This window comes from Halyomorpha halys, unplaced genomic scaffold, assembly GCF_000696795.3.
Source record: "Halyomorpha halys isolate HHAL.00 unplaced genomic scaffold, Hhal_1.1 Scaffold40.1, whole genome shotgun sequence".
In the NCBI taxonomy this organism is placed as follows: Eukaryota; Metazoa; Arthropoda; class Insecta; order Hemiptera; family Pentatomidae; genus Halyomorpha; species Halyomorpha halys.
In genome coordinates, this window is record NW_027106400.1 from 520492 (window position 1) to 537221 (window position 16730).

General features: G+C 27.6%; 1 protein-coding gene and 1 long non-coding RNA gene across 8 annotated transcripts in view; both read right to left on the reverse strand.

Annotated features, from left to right (window-relative positions):
- Positions 1–8070, reverse strand: part of LOC136795129 (uncharacterized) — a 62999-nt gene extending 54929 nt beyond the window's left edge. The window contains exon 1 of the long non-coding RNA XR_010842679.1: positions 7864–8070. This is a non-coding gene — a long non-coding RNA (uncharacterized lncRNA). The remainder of the gene's footprint in view (positions 1–7863) is intronic.
- Positions 1–16730, reverse strand: part of spen (split ends) — a 415150-nt gene that overhangs the window by 168081 nt on the left and 230339 nt on the right. The window lies entirely within an intron of this gene.

A 16730-nucleotide genomic window follows, 5' to 3' on the forward strand; every position in this document is an offset into this window, starting at 1 on the left:
ATATTTTCTACTATTTGAGTTTTTTTTTTTTTGACCGCACCCGGACCATATTCCTTTCATCATAAAATAATAATATGTTTACATATAGTTGACCATAAAAATTGATATATAAGAAGGTCAGGGTTGCGGTCAAAAGAGAAACAAAAATAGTTTACAACTATTAATTTTCCGACATTTCGCCTTACTTTGCAGGGCTTCATCAGGGCTGTTCAAAGGTAAAGGTTGAACCAATACAACCTTTGTACAACAATTGTTTCAATCTTTACCTTTAAACAGCCCTGATAAAATAAATAATTGTAAACTAGTTTTGTTTCTCTTTTCACCGCAACCCTGACCATCTTATCTTCTTATATATAACATAATAATTTAAAATTATAAATGAGTTCTAATGGAACCTTCATATGTAAAAAGGAATAAACCAATATTTTTGTGAAATTGTGACTTATAAGCTATATTCATAATTTTTTCAAGAATTCGAATTTCATAAGGACAGCATTCCTCCATACCACAATTAGATATAGACAGACCATTGTGTTTTTTTTTTTTAGAAATAAAAAAAAATATCGATATAGTTCCAAAAAACACACAAAAAAGTAATTACACGATCAACTTTAAATCTATAGTGAAGTAAGTCCTCAATCCACTTTAGCATTTTGTATAGAGAGTGAATTTCCTCTGCTCTCTCACGCACTGAGGCGAAAGTGAGTCCATTCACGCTGAATTATATTCACCATTTTCTATCTTATATTACACAGCAATGAAGGCTATATTACACTAATATATAAAATCGATAGTCATATGATCTGTATGGATTAGGATCGATGGATTATTTTGTATAATCGACAACTGACGCGTCGGAATCCGCCAAGGTGATTTCTTAAAGGGGGCGATAAGATTAGATAAAAATAGTTGAGTGTTCAGATATCGATTCCGATATTAGTATTTGAATCAGTATTCTACAAAATATCTATTTTATAATAAGCAACTTACTATTCATGCTTAAGTATTGGTAGAAGAGACCGATGGAATAAAAATTAGTTATTTCACCCCAATTTTTTAATATTTTAATTAAAACAATGTATAATTACTTGTAAAAATTGATGATTCTGCCAAATATAGTCAGGGGTATACAAAATGGCGGCTGTTTCAAACATTTTAAAAATATATAATTTTTATTCGGAACTCCATATCTTTACAATTATCACCAACAATAAAAAACTTGATAGAAGAACATTTAAAGAAGAGTAAATTTTCTAAAATATTATACCTAATAGAGCTTTTTACGTTCAATAGTTCTCAAGATATAGTTTTTTAAAAAGCAATATTTCATGAAAAATCAGTAATCATTGAATTTAAATCTATATTTCAAAAACCATTCAACGTTCAAATGTCTATTAGCACTCAAATCAAAGCTAGTTAAATGTACTATAAAATAGTTTATAACGTTTATCTTCGTACGAGTAGTAGTTTTCATTATATTTGCTTAAATAAATTGATTTGGACAAAATTTGATGAGCAAAATTCATATTCGGATACGAATATCATGAAAACTACTACCCCTACCAAGATATGTGTAATAAACTACTTCATAGCACATTAAACTAGTTTTAAAATTTATGTGCTCATAGACATCTGTACGTCTAATACGTCCCGAGATATTGTTTTTCCTAATTCCAAAAGGTTTGTCCAAAAAAACTTGAATGCAACATTTAGTGAATTTATTTTGTCGAATATCATAAAAACTACTACACCTTCGAAGTTAAACGTAATAAACTACTTTATAGTACATTTCACTAGCTTTAATTTGAGTGCTAACAGACATTTGTGCGTTGAATGGTATTTGAGATATAGATTTCTTAATAAATTGGTTTCTAGTCGTTCGGAAAAAACTTTAAAATATTAACATATATTATTAAAATATATAATAAAATTTAACGCAAATTTACTCGTCTTTAAATGATGCTCCATTAGGTTTTTAGAGTTGTAGGTAATTTTAAAGATATGTGGCTCCGAATGAAAATTATTATTTTTTTAAAATAATTTTTAATAGCTGCCATTTCAAACTATACTTGGCCAGACTCACTAAGAACCGATTCGCAGTATCGGCATTGAACCTTTGGGTTCGCTATGCCTTAAATAGTTTTGTTATGTTAAACTGATTCTGAATTTAATTTACCGTTTGTTATGTGTATTGTATTGGATACACTGACATTTCCAGAATTATTTCCGATTTCGGTGGTTTCACACATTGCCGAAAATATGCTTCAATTAACCATTGTTTTTCTCCTTTATTATTTTTTATTTACAGTATGTTTAAAACCTCATAAAAGATCCAAATGGGTCGCATCCTTTTAGTGTAATAATAAAATATTTCGTTCAAAAAAAGAGATCTAATTGATTTTTAGAACTTCACAGAAGATACTGATAATAATGTAAGAATGTCTAATTTTGTTTCCCCATTGTATAATAAAATCAATTAAGAGTAAACAATAAAGACAATAAATACATTGTTTTATTACTAAAAAGATAAAAAAACTATTATATACATAGAATTGTATAGCTTGAAGTAATACAATAGTCTATTTATTAATAGAGAGACTTGCATTATTCACAAAATTCACAAAGACCTCACTATACATGTGGGCACTGTGGCCATTTAAAAAAAAATAAGTTAACATACAGTCCTTCAGAGATAAAAGTTTTTTTTCTATTTGTACATTTTTTTTTCTTCTTGAGAACGAATCGCTTTGAAAACATGTGGCAAGAGGAATTCAGAAAAACGCCGACTAAGCCTATTTGTGAGAATTTTATTTCGGTTCTATGAGAATATTATTCATAAGTTTACTTTCTCACGAACAGAAGTTTACATTAGTTATACATTTTTTATTTTAAAAAGTAAACAATATTTTTCACAGTACGCAATATTTTTCAGAATAATCAGATGAAAAAAGTCAGTTATGAGAAAAAGAGAGTTATTTTATCCAATTTTAGATAACTTTAATGAAAACTGTGTGTAATTACTAGTGAAAATTGATGAAACAGCCAAGTATAGTTAGGGGGAATAAAAAATGGCGGCTGTGTCAAAACGTTAAACAAAATATCACGATAACTACTACACCTACGAAGATAACTGTAATATACGTCTTTATAACATGTTAAACTAGCTTTAATTTGAGTGCTATCAAACATCTGTTCGTCTAATGGTTTCTGAAATATATTTTTTTTCAAATCTAGAATGTTGCTCGAACAACTAGAAATAAACGTTTAGTGCATTTATTTTCGCAAATATCGTGAAAAATACTACTCCTATAAAGATATTCCATTAGCTTTAATTTAATTGACATCTGTACTTCAAAATGTTCCTGATTTATGGATTTGCCTAAATAAATTCACCAACTACCGATTTTCAATGCATTTTTAATGAAATGTTGCTTTTTAAAAACGCTATTTAACGTAAATAGCTCTATTAGGGCTCATATTTTAGCAAATTTATTCTACTTTAAATTATGTCCTATTAGGTTTGCTAGTTTTGTTGGTAGTTTAAAAGATATGACGCTCTTAATGAAAAATAAATTTTTAAAATAGCTCCAATTTTTTATTCCTCCTACCTATACTTAGCAGACTCGTCAATTTTGAATAGTAATTATACATAGTTTTCGTTACAGTAATGAAAAATTGGGGGAGGAGGGGGAGGGGAATATCTCACCACACAACATTCACTAACCACTTCGGGTGCCACTATATATCAAAGTTTTGGACGTATTACCTTGAACTAAAAAAAAAATTAAAAATTTCTTTTAAAAAAAACACGTCATTCTAAAAACATGTCGTGGAATAGCGGTACATCGGATTACGTAAAATATTTAGACACAAAAAGGATTAGTTTACGGGGGAATTAAGAAGGCTGGATAGAAGGGATTACACCCGTTAAATATAATTCAGGTTATAGCATTTTGGCGAATAAGATGAGCGTGTAAGGTTTTGAGACGTAGTAATCTTTGAAATGTATATAAACGTAGATGGGAGGATTGCGTTAGGACGGATTTAGCAGATTTGTGTAACGATTGGTGGTATCGGCATCGAACCTTTGAGTTCACTAAGCTATAACTATTATTATTACTAGCTTTGATTAGCAACGATGAAATTAATAGCTAATATTGCTATGGATACGATATTTATTTATCAATGGTTCATTCATGAATAGCTGTCGTATCCATGGCAACTTTAGTTATAGCTAATTTTGGCCCATCTCTGTCGATTGTATCTCGTCTATTTCAAAATTAAACTTTTTTTGGCAGATATGCCAGTATATAAGTAGAGATTTCCTCTCACATATCTTTTTGTAGGAGACCTATAAATTTTATTCTGACTTCGAGAATCCATGTCTTCAGAATGAAGTATTATTTTCTTTAATGGTAATTTTTTTAATAAACAAAACACCATCAGATTTATAAATCCGCATTATTTGTGTGTTTTAAGCCACTAACGGTTTTAAATGTAAGATATTACTTTTTATGAAATAGTCTACTTTTCATCAAACAAATTTCAGCGAAATCATTTTTTACCGAATTCCTAAATATTCCACCAATCTTTTCCAGTAAGAAATACATCCAACTTTTCAGAAGCGTTCCTTAGAATAGAGCCTTGCTCCAGGGAAAGGCCACAATATAATTTTTTAATTATAATATAATTTTTCACATACATACATACATAAACACTACCTTATTAATTTTTTCTATTATAAGAATTTAAAAAAATATATAAACAAATAACCATCCTCCTGATTTGTACAATTTATGTTTTTTAACCTTCTTCAGAGTATCGATATCTGGAATTTTTGTAATGGAATGGGCTAATTCTTTATAGATGGAAAATCAAATTTTAAGATGAATTTATAATGTAGAATCTTAGTATAGTTCTTGGCGTACGAACATTGGAAAATTGAAGAACGCTAAAGAATAAAAACGTTTTATAATTTTATTTTACCTAGAGAACCGTCGCTATAAGTTATTTTTAAGTAAAATTGAATTCTATGTTTTTTTTTTTTGTTTTTTAAAGTTATGAGTACGATTTATAATACGTCAATATTATTACTCTCACTTACAATTTTATTTTTTTCAAGCTGTGAAAATATTTTTCAATTTTTTTTAAGCTTTTCTTTTTAGATAATTTGATAAACAAATTATTTTCATTTTTTATTTCTAATAAAAATGAGATATGATCAATTAACATAACTAAAGGTACTTTTCAGGAAACTATTATGAAAATTTGGTATTTAAGCCCTGTTATACTACTTCGATGGGGATAAGACAGCTAATATAAAATACTATTTAATTGCTCATTAATATAATCAGTATAATAAAAAACGTTTTCGGGAAACTGAAAAAAAAAAAAATGAGGGAAATTGTTTATACAAGACATCTATTCTACCTTACATGCGTTAGTTGACTTTGGTATAAATTTTTGTTTTTGAGCTGTTTACTTACACACACACATATAATACGTTATACGAGACTCAGTTCTTAGGTGGGCTTTAAAACGTGTAATGTTTATATTGCGTCGAAAACTCGATTTCGATACTTTTCACGATGGCAATACTTCACCTTACTGTATACTCTATATCGTGGCTTGAGCTCTCAACAGATCTTTATAACATTTACAAAAAAAATAAAAATCTATTCGACAATAAATTCTGTAAAATGGGTATCCAACAGAAATATGATTGAGTCAATATATCCCTAGAATGAATTATTGATTTAAAAAATAAATTAAATATTATAAAAATTGTAGTTTGGGACTTGTACTGATCGTATCACAGCGTAAAGGATAATATATACGCACGTGAAAGAACAATATCAATAAAAAAAATAATAAAAGGCTTATTATTCTATAAAATAATAATCTACTCAGAAATTAGTAACATAAAAAAAATCGTTTATCAATAATTTAATTTAAACGGAAGATAAGATTCAAGAACGGAAATATAAAAAACAGTCTGATACAGAAACATTAACTATGAATGAGTGATACATTAATTTTAAAATACCCAACACTTTTATACTCGAATGTTAATAAGAATCGAAAAAAATATTATAACTTGGTTCAGAAAACCAATGTCTGCCACCAAATCACACCATTTAAAGAAAATATTTCATACAATATTAGAAGCATTGGAATAATTGTAATTATTATAAAAATTAAAATTTTCTAAATTATATTTCTCAGTTGCAGATTGTAATGCGATTGACCCAAATGTTTTCGATACCTGATACCATATCACACTATCGCAAAAGATACGATAGTATCACAGATCAAATTCCATCCATGTTTAAGTAATGGATCGAAAATAACAATGAAAAATTTATCAAAATATGTACGAAGAATAAGTAATTTTAATTTTAAAAAAGATTAATATTATTACTTACATTCTATTTTTAAAACTATCTAATATTTTTATTTAGTATTTTACGTACTATTAACAAAATTTCCAATGAGTAACATCTCGCGCTTTATCGATCAAGGAAGGAACCATATTACTTACGACGAATTCAGACGCAATTCCAAAGAGAAAAATATTTATTCAATTGTGGCTTGTGATATTAAGTATACATTAGTTAACATGAACTAAAAATTTAAATTACTATATACAAGTCACTTACACTCAGTAACACGTATTATGTTTCTTTCACGCAAATATAATATTTTATAAAAATTATATTTAATTATTTAATCATAAAAAGATAAAATGTTTAAGAATTCTATAGAGAAAAAATGATAACAAAAAATCTCCGAGTATTCATTTTTATAAATGAGAGATTAAAACATTTTTAAATTCTTTTCATATTTTTTTTAGATTTCGAATTAAAATATAAAATAAAAAGGACATTAAAGATATTTTTCATTATTTATTCAAACAAGAATGAGAATACATTACAGGAAAATGTTACGTTTAGAAACAAGAGGGCATTTTTCAGTGACTGGAACTCCCAAGCAGTTGGGCCACAAAATCAATGATCCCGCCGTGTTGAGTCGTAATAAAACTCCTAAGAGTAAACATTAACTACAATATAATTTATTTTTAATTACTCTTAAATGTTTTATTATACCGATAACAACAAGAATTTAAAAAAAAATTAAATTTCTCACTATAACTATACAGTCTAGAAATATATACATTTAGCCTAAAATCAATCGAAATTGTAACGTTTATAATATATCACTAATAAAAAAAAAAAAAATGTAAAAATATTACATCAGCATACACACAGAATTAATAAACGAATATGACACACATAAAAGTATAAATGAATTTCATAAGGAGATTATTTTTCGACAGTAATTAGAAAATTCCTCAGAGATAAAAAATATATTCCACTTACACAATGACATGTGTTATGAGAACGTGACGGGAGGATAGAAGTATCTTGTCAAATGCTACGCCATAGAGATAACATAAAACTATTTATAAAATATAATGCTTCCTTTAGTTTTAGGAATGAATTTTCATTTATTATATTTGATTTTTTCTTCATTTTTTTTTTTTAATAATTGAAACTTATCGATATTTGGTGTCGAGATATAGTAATATAATATTATGTATTATAATATAAAAAGAAAGATGAGTATATACTATAGATAGAACTAATTATAAAATTGATTAGTAAAAATCGATAAAGAGATGAGTGTTGATAAATACGCCTGACATTTATATACGCCGGTCGAAGCCCCTCCCGAACCCGGCGAAGCCTCTACTTCGTAGCTCACTGTAAAGTTCGTATATGCTTATAATATATTATTTTTTAATATTACATTGAATATATAATACAGATACATATTATAGTGGATATTAAAGCGAGAAAATACCTTAGATCGCGGCTCCCTTCTATAAGTTGAGCCGTACCTCACCTCAGCTCACAGCCTGGTATGGGCAATAGCAACAACAACAACAACAATAATAACTCGACGCGGTCGCTAAAGAACCGACAATATAATAAGGAACTCTGACTTGACACATGCAGAGCTTACACAAGAGATCCGAACAGAGGCACTGCACCCTTATCACTGACCAGTTGGTCCGTTCGCCGCGAGCAGCGCCACTGTCTCATCCCCACCACCGCCACCGCCCCTGCTCTCTTTCTATATTATATAATATTATGTATTTTTATAAATAGAAGAAAATAATAAATATTTCCATAGTTCATGGAGTTATATTATAAAAAATTACCTAAAACGTTAATTTTTCGAGTCTAATAAAAGAAACACGACTCATTCGACATATCTTTATCTTATAAGGAAAAATTACTATATCATATCATATAGGCATGACAGGGAAAAACTAAATTATCAATTTTTAATAACTAGATGTCTCGAGGTTCTTAATAACAATACATACAACATTTTTTCATTATAAATCGTGAAAATTATTTAGGTCATGACAAGTAGTATAAAATATATTTTAGGATTAAATTTTTTATGACATTACATCAATTTATAATTAAAAGTCTACAATAATTATTTTATAATATTAGAATACGATAAAGGTTCCAAATTTTTTGGGGATCTTTGAGATATCGCATTCTAAAAGCGACTTTTTTCGACCTGTTTTTTTGTTCAATTTTTAATTTTTTTTTTCCAACAACAGTTAAATAAATTATAATTTAATATTTTCGAAAGGAATGATTTTACATCCTCATAATCTAGTGCAAAACTACAAATTAATAAAAAATTGAAAATGAACATTGATGATTTAACTAAAACTAATTTAAATACTTGAATAAAAATGATACAATTTTTTTTATTTTGGTCAATTTACCTAATAAGCCTATTTACATAATATATAAATTGCTCGCTCCTATACATAAAATACAGGAAAGTTTGCTATTATATAAAAACAAAATTCTAGTTCGATCATTTAGATTTATTTAATTGAAGAAAAATAATTCGTTCTAATTTCTACATTTATAAAAAAAATATATATAAAATCTCTAATAATTGTAACTCTCATTTTCCAACATAATCGTCAAACCGTTAAGTTTTCGATTTCGGCAAAATATTATAAAAACCTGAGACTCCCTTCCACACCTTGAAGATTTCAGTAATTAGCAAGCGTAAATTTCAGTAATTCAGTAAGCGAATAAGTCGTTAAAGAAATGAAATTTAACAATATCTTTTACATTAACACTAAAAATAGTTAAAAAATCCTATCGAAATTAGCAATAATATGAGGATCTGTCCCTAGAAAGATAGACTGATTTTTAAAATTTACATTCTATGTTAGTTCTTTATAATATTATATTTTATTCACGATTAACTACTAAGAAGTTTTTCGTAATATATATTTTAATGTAATATAACATTAGATAATGATATGAAGATAGAGATGGAATGTAACCTTAATGAATTCAAGTGTTAACCTAAAAAGAATTGTTAGGTTATACAAAACAAAATACATCATTCAAGATGTTGACAAAATTTTAGTTATAAAATGGGTCATATTAAGTATTAACTTATCATATTAATGATAAGTTAATATTGTCAGAACAATATATTTGTTTTTAAGAAAGTTTAATAAGAAACCATTTTATTAGTTTGATTGGAGTGATAGATAAACAGGTGATGAGAGAAAGATCCCGAAACGTTAAAAATATATTTATATAAAAAAAAGGGATTTTTAATTAAAAAGATTTTAAGGGAAAAAAATTCACCTCAACTAATACGTCGGTGTTATGCTTGAATAGTTTCGCATCTGACAAAATATAATGTTTTTTTTAATGTACGTGTTCCAAAGATATCACATTTACAGAACGTCACCACAGTCTATGTACAATAGAATACATAAAATACAAAATGAAATACATGTATTTGTCATATGTACCAACTATAAAAGGGAAACTGACCGAATCATCTTAAACATAATATCTTACATATTAAATGAAAAAAAAAATATTTATTAAAATTTACAACTGTATTTACATAATAATACATGTTGTAAATTTGTTGTAGGATCATAATGGTATGATACAGTAGAGGAACTAATTATTGGTAGCACTCAAATAACATTTTTAAGTTAGAAGGTCTCGAGGCCATCTTTTTTTCTTTTAATTATCATAACATAGAAATATGCTTCATATGAAATATAAAAATTTAGTTTTTAAGAGATCCTTTGAAGAGAAAAAAAATGTAAGGTGCAGGTATTAATTAAATTAATTCAAAAATTGGTCCAATTACGTGAAATCGTGAATTAGCATAAAGAAAAATATTCAGTTAATTTTATTTCATATTGGAATTAGTAATATTATATTGTTTTATATATAATAATAATTCAATTAATTCCGTTGATAATGCTTTATAATTCAACGAATATATTTTTATTTCTGTATTCCTTGTTGAATTTATGAATGTAAAGTAGGTATAATAAAAAGGGAACGAAGTGGATGAACTATCGAACTGCTGTGTTTACAAGGACTGACTCATAGGAAAACAAGAACTAGAGGGAAAAGGGAAAAGCGGGGAAAGGCTCCCAAGAAAGTGTGGAAAAGCCGGAACATTCTCTAGGTCAAAACAGGCAGGGTGTGGATGAATCGATACTCCCGGGCCGCCATACTCTAGCTCTTCTGGGCTATCGTCCAGTGTGTCTCTACTGTCGGGACTATAATAATATTACTATAATAACTAAATATCACTATAAAATATTTTACTTTAGTTATGCAGAATATAATATATTATATAGATTGTAATACTACTATAATCGTCTATAATTAGTACAAGAGTACAAGAAGAGCAAAAAGTCATTTATTTCACCCCAATTTTTTATTACTTTAATTAAAAACTATGAATAAGTACTAGTCAAAATTGATGAGTCTACTAACTATAGTTGGGAGGAATTCAAAATGGAGGCTGTTTCAAAACGTTAAAAAAAAATTTTCATTTGGAGTTCCATATTTTCGAAACTACCAACACTAGAAAACCTAATGAAACATAATTTAAAGTACAGATAATTTTCTAAAATAAGAGCCCTAAGAGAGCTATTTTCGTTAAATTGTTCCCGAGATATAGCTTTTTTAATTGTAAAATGTTACTGAAAAATCAGTAATTAGCAAATTTATTGTGGGAAATCAATATCTCAGAAATCATAATACGTACAGATGTCTATTAGCACTCAAATTAAAGCTAGTTTAATGGACTATAAAGTACTCTATGGCGTATATCTTAGTAGGAGTAGAAGTTTTTATGATATTTAACATAATAAATTAACAAAATGTTTATTTTAAGTTGTTCGAATAAAGGTTTTGATTTTTTTAAAATACATTTCAGAAACCATAATACGTACAGATGTCTATTAGCACTCAAATTAAAAATAGTTTAATGGACGATAAAGTAGTTTATGATCTTTACCATTTTAGGAATAGAGGTTTTTATGATATTTAACTAAATAAATTAACAAAATATTTAATTTTTAGTGGTTCGAATAAAAGTTTTGATTTTTAAAAAATACATTTCAGGAACCATAAGACGTACAGATGTCTATTAGCACTCAAATTAAAGCTAGTTTAATGCACTATAAAGTACTCTATGACGTATATCTTTGTATTAGTAGTTTTTATGATATTTAACTAAATAAATTAACAAAATATTTAATTTTTAGGTGTTCGAATAAAAGTTTTGATTTAAAAAAAATACATTTCAGGAACCATAAGACGTACAGATGTCAATTAGCACTCAAATTAAAGCTAGTTTAATGGACGATAAAGTAGTTTATGATCTTTACCTTTGTAGAAATAGAGGTTTTTATAATATTTAACTAAATAAATTAACAAAAAGTTTATTTTTAGTTGTTCGAATGAAAGTTTTGATTTTTAAAAAACACATCTCAGGAACCATAATACGTACAGATGTCTATTAGCACTCAAATTAAAGCTAGTTTAATGGACGATAAAGTAGTTTATGATCTTCACCTTTGTAGGAATAGAGGTTTTGATAATATTTGACTAAATAAATTAACAAAATATTTAATTTTTAGTTGTTCGAATAAAAGTTTTGATTTTTAAAAAATACATCTCAGTCACCATAAGACGTACAGATGTCTATTAACACTCAAATTAAAGTTAGTTTAATGGACGATAAAGTAGTTTATGATCTTTACCTTCATAGGAATAGAGGTTTTTCATGATTTTTGGCAAAATGTTGATTTTTAACCGTTAGATGTACGGATGTGACCTCATTTGATTATTTAACCTCTTCCCTCAAAATGCTCTAAATACTGTCTAATTATACATTCAAAGTTCGGGTGGAGATACAACAAGGGATAAATCGCCATAATAGAAAAACTGTGTGTATATTCAATCAAGTGTGTATTTTCCTTTAAAATAACACTGTTTCGGATAAAAACCATCATCAGAGATATTGAAAATATCTATAACGATATATATAATATATATAACGATTATAAATGTTTCAGTTTAAAATTTCAAGAGTAGCTTTAAGTAATAAGTCACCACCCTGAACCAAATATAAATATATTTTAAATAAATTTATACGATTATATATCCAAAAATTAGAACGTAGTACAGGGTTCCGCCTCTCAAAATCTGTTCTCTGCATGATCCATAGAGTTCAAGACAGTCCGAAGCGATTGTTGGAACACATTTATAGTAAAAATGTACAAATAATTTACACGATCCCTTAGAGAAAACTAAAACTGTGAGTCTTTCGAATGTTTTCGATAACTTAAATCCATGTTTGGTATTTATTGCTTATTGATAACAATAACAATGATTATTGATACTTTGTATCAATTAATCCTTCGCACGCTTTTCAAACGGAGGCTATAGTCTGTACTTTCACCGTACATTTTCGTAAACAATAACATCACATATATATATATGTATATGTATATATTTAGAATACTATTATTTATTTAGTTTATTATGTGTGATTTACTAATATACTATGCTATAACTATGTCTGTTATAAAGTTTTGTTTAAATATTTCAATCATTAATAGATTTAACATATTTTTGCATAGTCATTTATTTATTGCTATTTACAACTGTACATTATAATACATTTAATAAATCTGATCTAAATTAAATTGGAATGTTACAAGCGTGTAGAGAAACTACCCATTGGTAGCACTCTAATGACATTTTACATTAGCTGGTCTCGTGGCCATCTTCTTTTCAGGGACCTCGGAGGATTGTCAGGAATGGAAGAGGAGACAAGATTAGAAACTAGGGGGTTTGAGTGGTTAGAGAGTTTATAAATGCAAGGAGTGATATCTGGTTCGGGCTAGATCGGTTACATAGGAAACATTAAGGTCTTTATGTATGATTTTATTAGTAACAAAGTATACAAACTAAGGATTGAATACGAGAGGAATTCGAAGGTTTAGTGGAGCCCCAAAGCTCAACTCCATATGTCCAGATTGGCCTTATTACAGTCATGTAGATCAGTCTTTTGTAATGTGTTGGAAGTTTAGACCGTTTGTCTAGTAAGTGCTGTAATAGTCGAAATCGACGTGGAGTTTCCTCCCTTTTCAGTCTGGTGTAAGGATTCCAGGTTTTTAATTTTAATATACAGCAATAAATAATATTTTGATTTGTATCTAGATTTTTAAAAAATATTTCTCGTTGTTTTTTGTATGGTTAAGGGTCTTGTTACCGCTAACATTTCAGTTATGCCTATTTTGTGCAGGTCTATAGCAAGTTCCATTATTCGTCCTAGATCAAATATAGTTTTCATATTTCTTTCCTTATGTTTGGTTATGAGAACGACGGTTTAAAAATTATACAATGAAATATATTTTTATATAAATGCCCGGTGGGATTCTCCCGATATTGTTTTAACCAGTTCTCTATCAGATTATATTTAATAATTTTATGAAATGGTGTAAGACAACTTAGTGTCGACTGACTGACCTGTATAATATCTTTGAGAAAGCACAAATATTGGAAGGTTAAATCCTAATATAACTCCTAGTATAAGTACCGTATCATCTTAAAATAAAACTCAGCTCTAAAATACTTGATCTTTCCATGGAAATTCCAATATTTTGGTACAACGTAAATTAATTTATTATTTAACCTTAATTTAAAGCAATGATGGTTCAGTTTCTTGACTCTTAAACATTCACAATTCTATCGCCAATAATTTAAAAAAAAAAAAAAAATATTTTACAGGTAAAGATTTCTTAAAAATCTATCACAAACATTCTGGTGATTTTGGCATATAAAAATTCTGAACTATACGAGATATTAATATTTTTTTCAGTTAATAATACCAATATTTAAAAAAAGAACATGTAATTAATTTTAAGAATTCAAGAATGGAGAAGAATACGACTGAGAAAAACCAAAAGAATTTCGGTGTCAAGGCGACATCCTGAGGATTCCGCAGACGTCAACAGCTTAAAGAATTGAAAAGCTAAATTCCATTCCTGAACAATGGATTTTTTAATAATAATATTACTTACTTTAATAATTTATTTCAAAGAAAATGCTAAGATATAAGTAATAAATTATTAAAAAATATAATAACGTTATAATATAGAATGTTAGAGTTTTGTAGGAATGCAGTAGAACAGCGTAGGCAAACCATCTTCCAATACAAATATTTAGACAAGCCCCGCCCGGTTCTCTTGATTGAGGTTTCGCATAATCAGTCAAGATATCGATCTATCGATGTGGTTCACCAATCGGAAGCAATTAATATCGATAGATACTAGCTTATAACACTGATGTATGACTCTAAACGCATTCGAAATAGCAGTACTCTGCAAGACAGTACGCGAAAATGTGAATACGTAACAACCTAAAAAAAATAATAATAAATTTAAACTGGGCATATGCAAACTAAAATGGATAGAAATTCGATAAAATCATTTTGTACCGTATCGTCATCAATATAAAAATGCATTTATCAGATGAACAGTATTTGGTATTGGAGTGAATTCGCAAAAACAAAATACATAACAATAATTGATATTATTTTGGCAGTGAAAAATTCCTAATTCCACTTAAAGGTTAGCTTCTATAATTCTAATTAATTTTAAAAATATTTTATGTATTTTTTTTAAATGTGACAAAATAGAACTTCTCAACATACAAATCATATTAATAACAAACAAATCAACAGAAATAAAACCTAATTTATGTATGAAATTTATTTTAAGTGAGTGTAAATTTGTTTAATTCATAGGAGAAAATATCTTAATTTAGAAACAAAATGTTTTGCGTATCAGCTGAAATGTTATTTTAAGAATACTAAAAATTCAAAATTATATGATTATATGACATCGTTACTTAAAAATTATTTACTATTGATATGTGACTAACATCTCATTGTTATCCAACTTTCCTAATAAAATTCTACATTGAGACCAAAAAATTTTTAAATCGAGTCCTAACATAGACATTTGAACTAATATAAATATTATTACAAATATAAATATCACAATTTTAATTTTTATCACTTCAACAATATTTTGTTGAACTAAAATAACAATAAATAATTTTTAGACAGGAATACTTAAAAAAATATCAAACATATATAATATAAAAAATTGTAAATTATTCACTCACATCTTTAGCATTTAGAATTTGGACTTACCAAATTTAATAAATAACATATCAAAATTTTTGGAATTAATTTAGAATTATATTACAAAAATTAAATAATAATATGAAATTGATATAGAAATACAAAATAGTAACAAGAAGTTATATATCAATTGTAAACATTTTTAAGGTCATATAATTATCTTAATTAAATCTGTGCCACTACAACACATGAAGGGTGTAAGGAAGTACTGTTACTAGACACACGGTTGTGCAAGGAGGTGATTTATTCAGAATCACCCTAGACCGTCAGGTTTTGACCCAATTTGAGGCTTCCCACATTATGATGCTGAGTTGCTCCCGAATCCACAGGACTGGCTCATGGCAACAGTGAAACAGAAAATAATTATTTGCCACAACCAGATTCGAATCCAGGTTCTTAGAGTAAGTAGCACAGTGCCTTACCAATGCTACCCACTCCCACTATATAATTATACATTTTCGAAATTTAGTGTTCCTCAAGTCGAAACGTAGAAAACTTTGTTTATAAATTAAACTTGGCGATTGAAACAAAAACCCGAATTGAATTTTTCGATTCCGAGGATTTATTTTACTTTCTGCAATAATACAAAGTCACTTTTACTGCAGAAATGAGAAGGCTAAAATTCGATACAATTTCTGGAATTAGAGACAAACAAATTATTACTTCATACAATCCTATACTAGGGTTTATTATTAAGAACAAAGACATAATTCATTGACACGTTCTGTATAAAAAACCCATTTAGAAATAATTATCTTTCAAATAGCAAAGGGTAACCGTTAATAGCATTAATGAACCAATCCCCTGTGAAATATAACCAAACATCCCCTCCTGTCAACAAATAAACAATTTATGACCTTTATTACCCCTCTCATAGCATAAACGGTCCTTATCTCACATAGTTTATAATATTGTACGTGTATTTTCAGTTGAGTTATTATAAACAGAAATAAGAGTGACGTAATGATGCCATTCTATATTGTATATAATGGTCTCATTGAAAGAAACTAAATAAACATTCATCACATCAAAGGCAACTACGTATTATTTTAAGTTTATTATTTTACCAAATTAAAAAAATAATATTTTAATAATAACAGTTTAAAAATAATAACATTACAACGTAATATTTT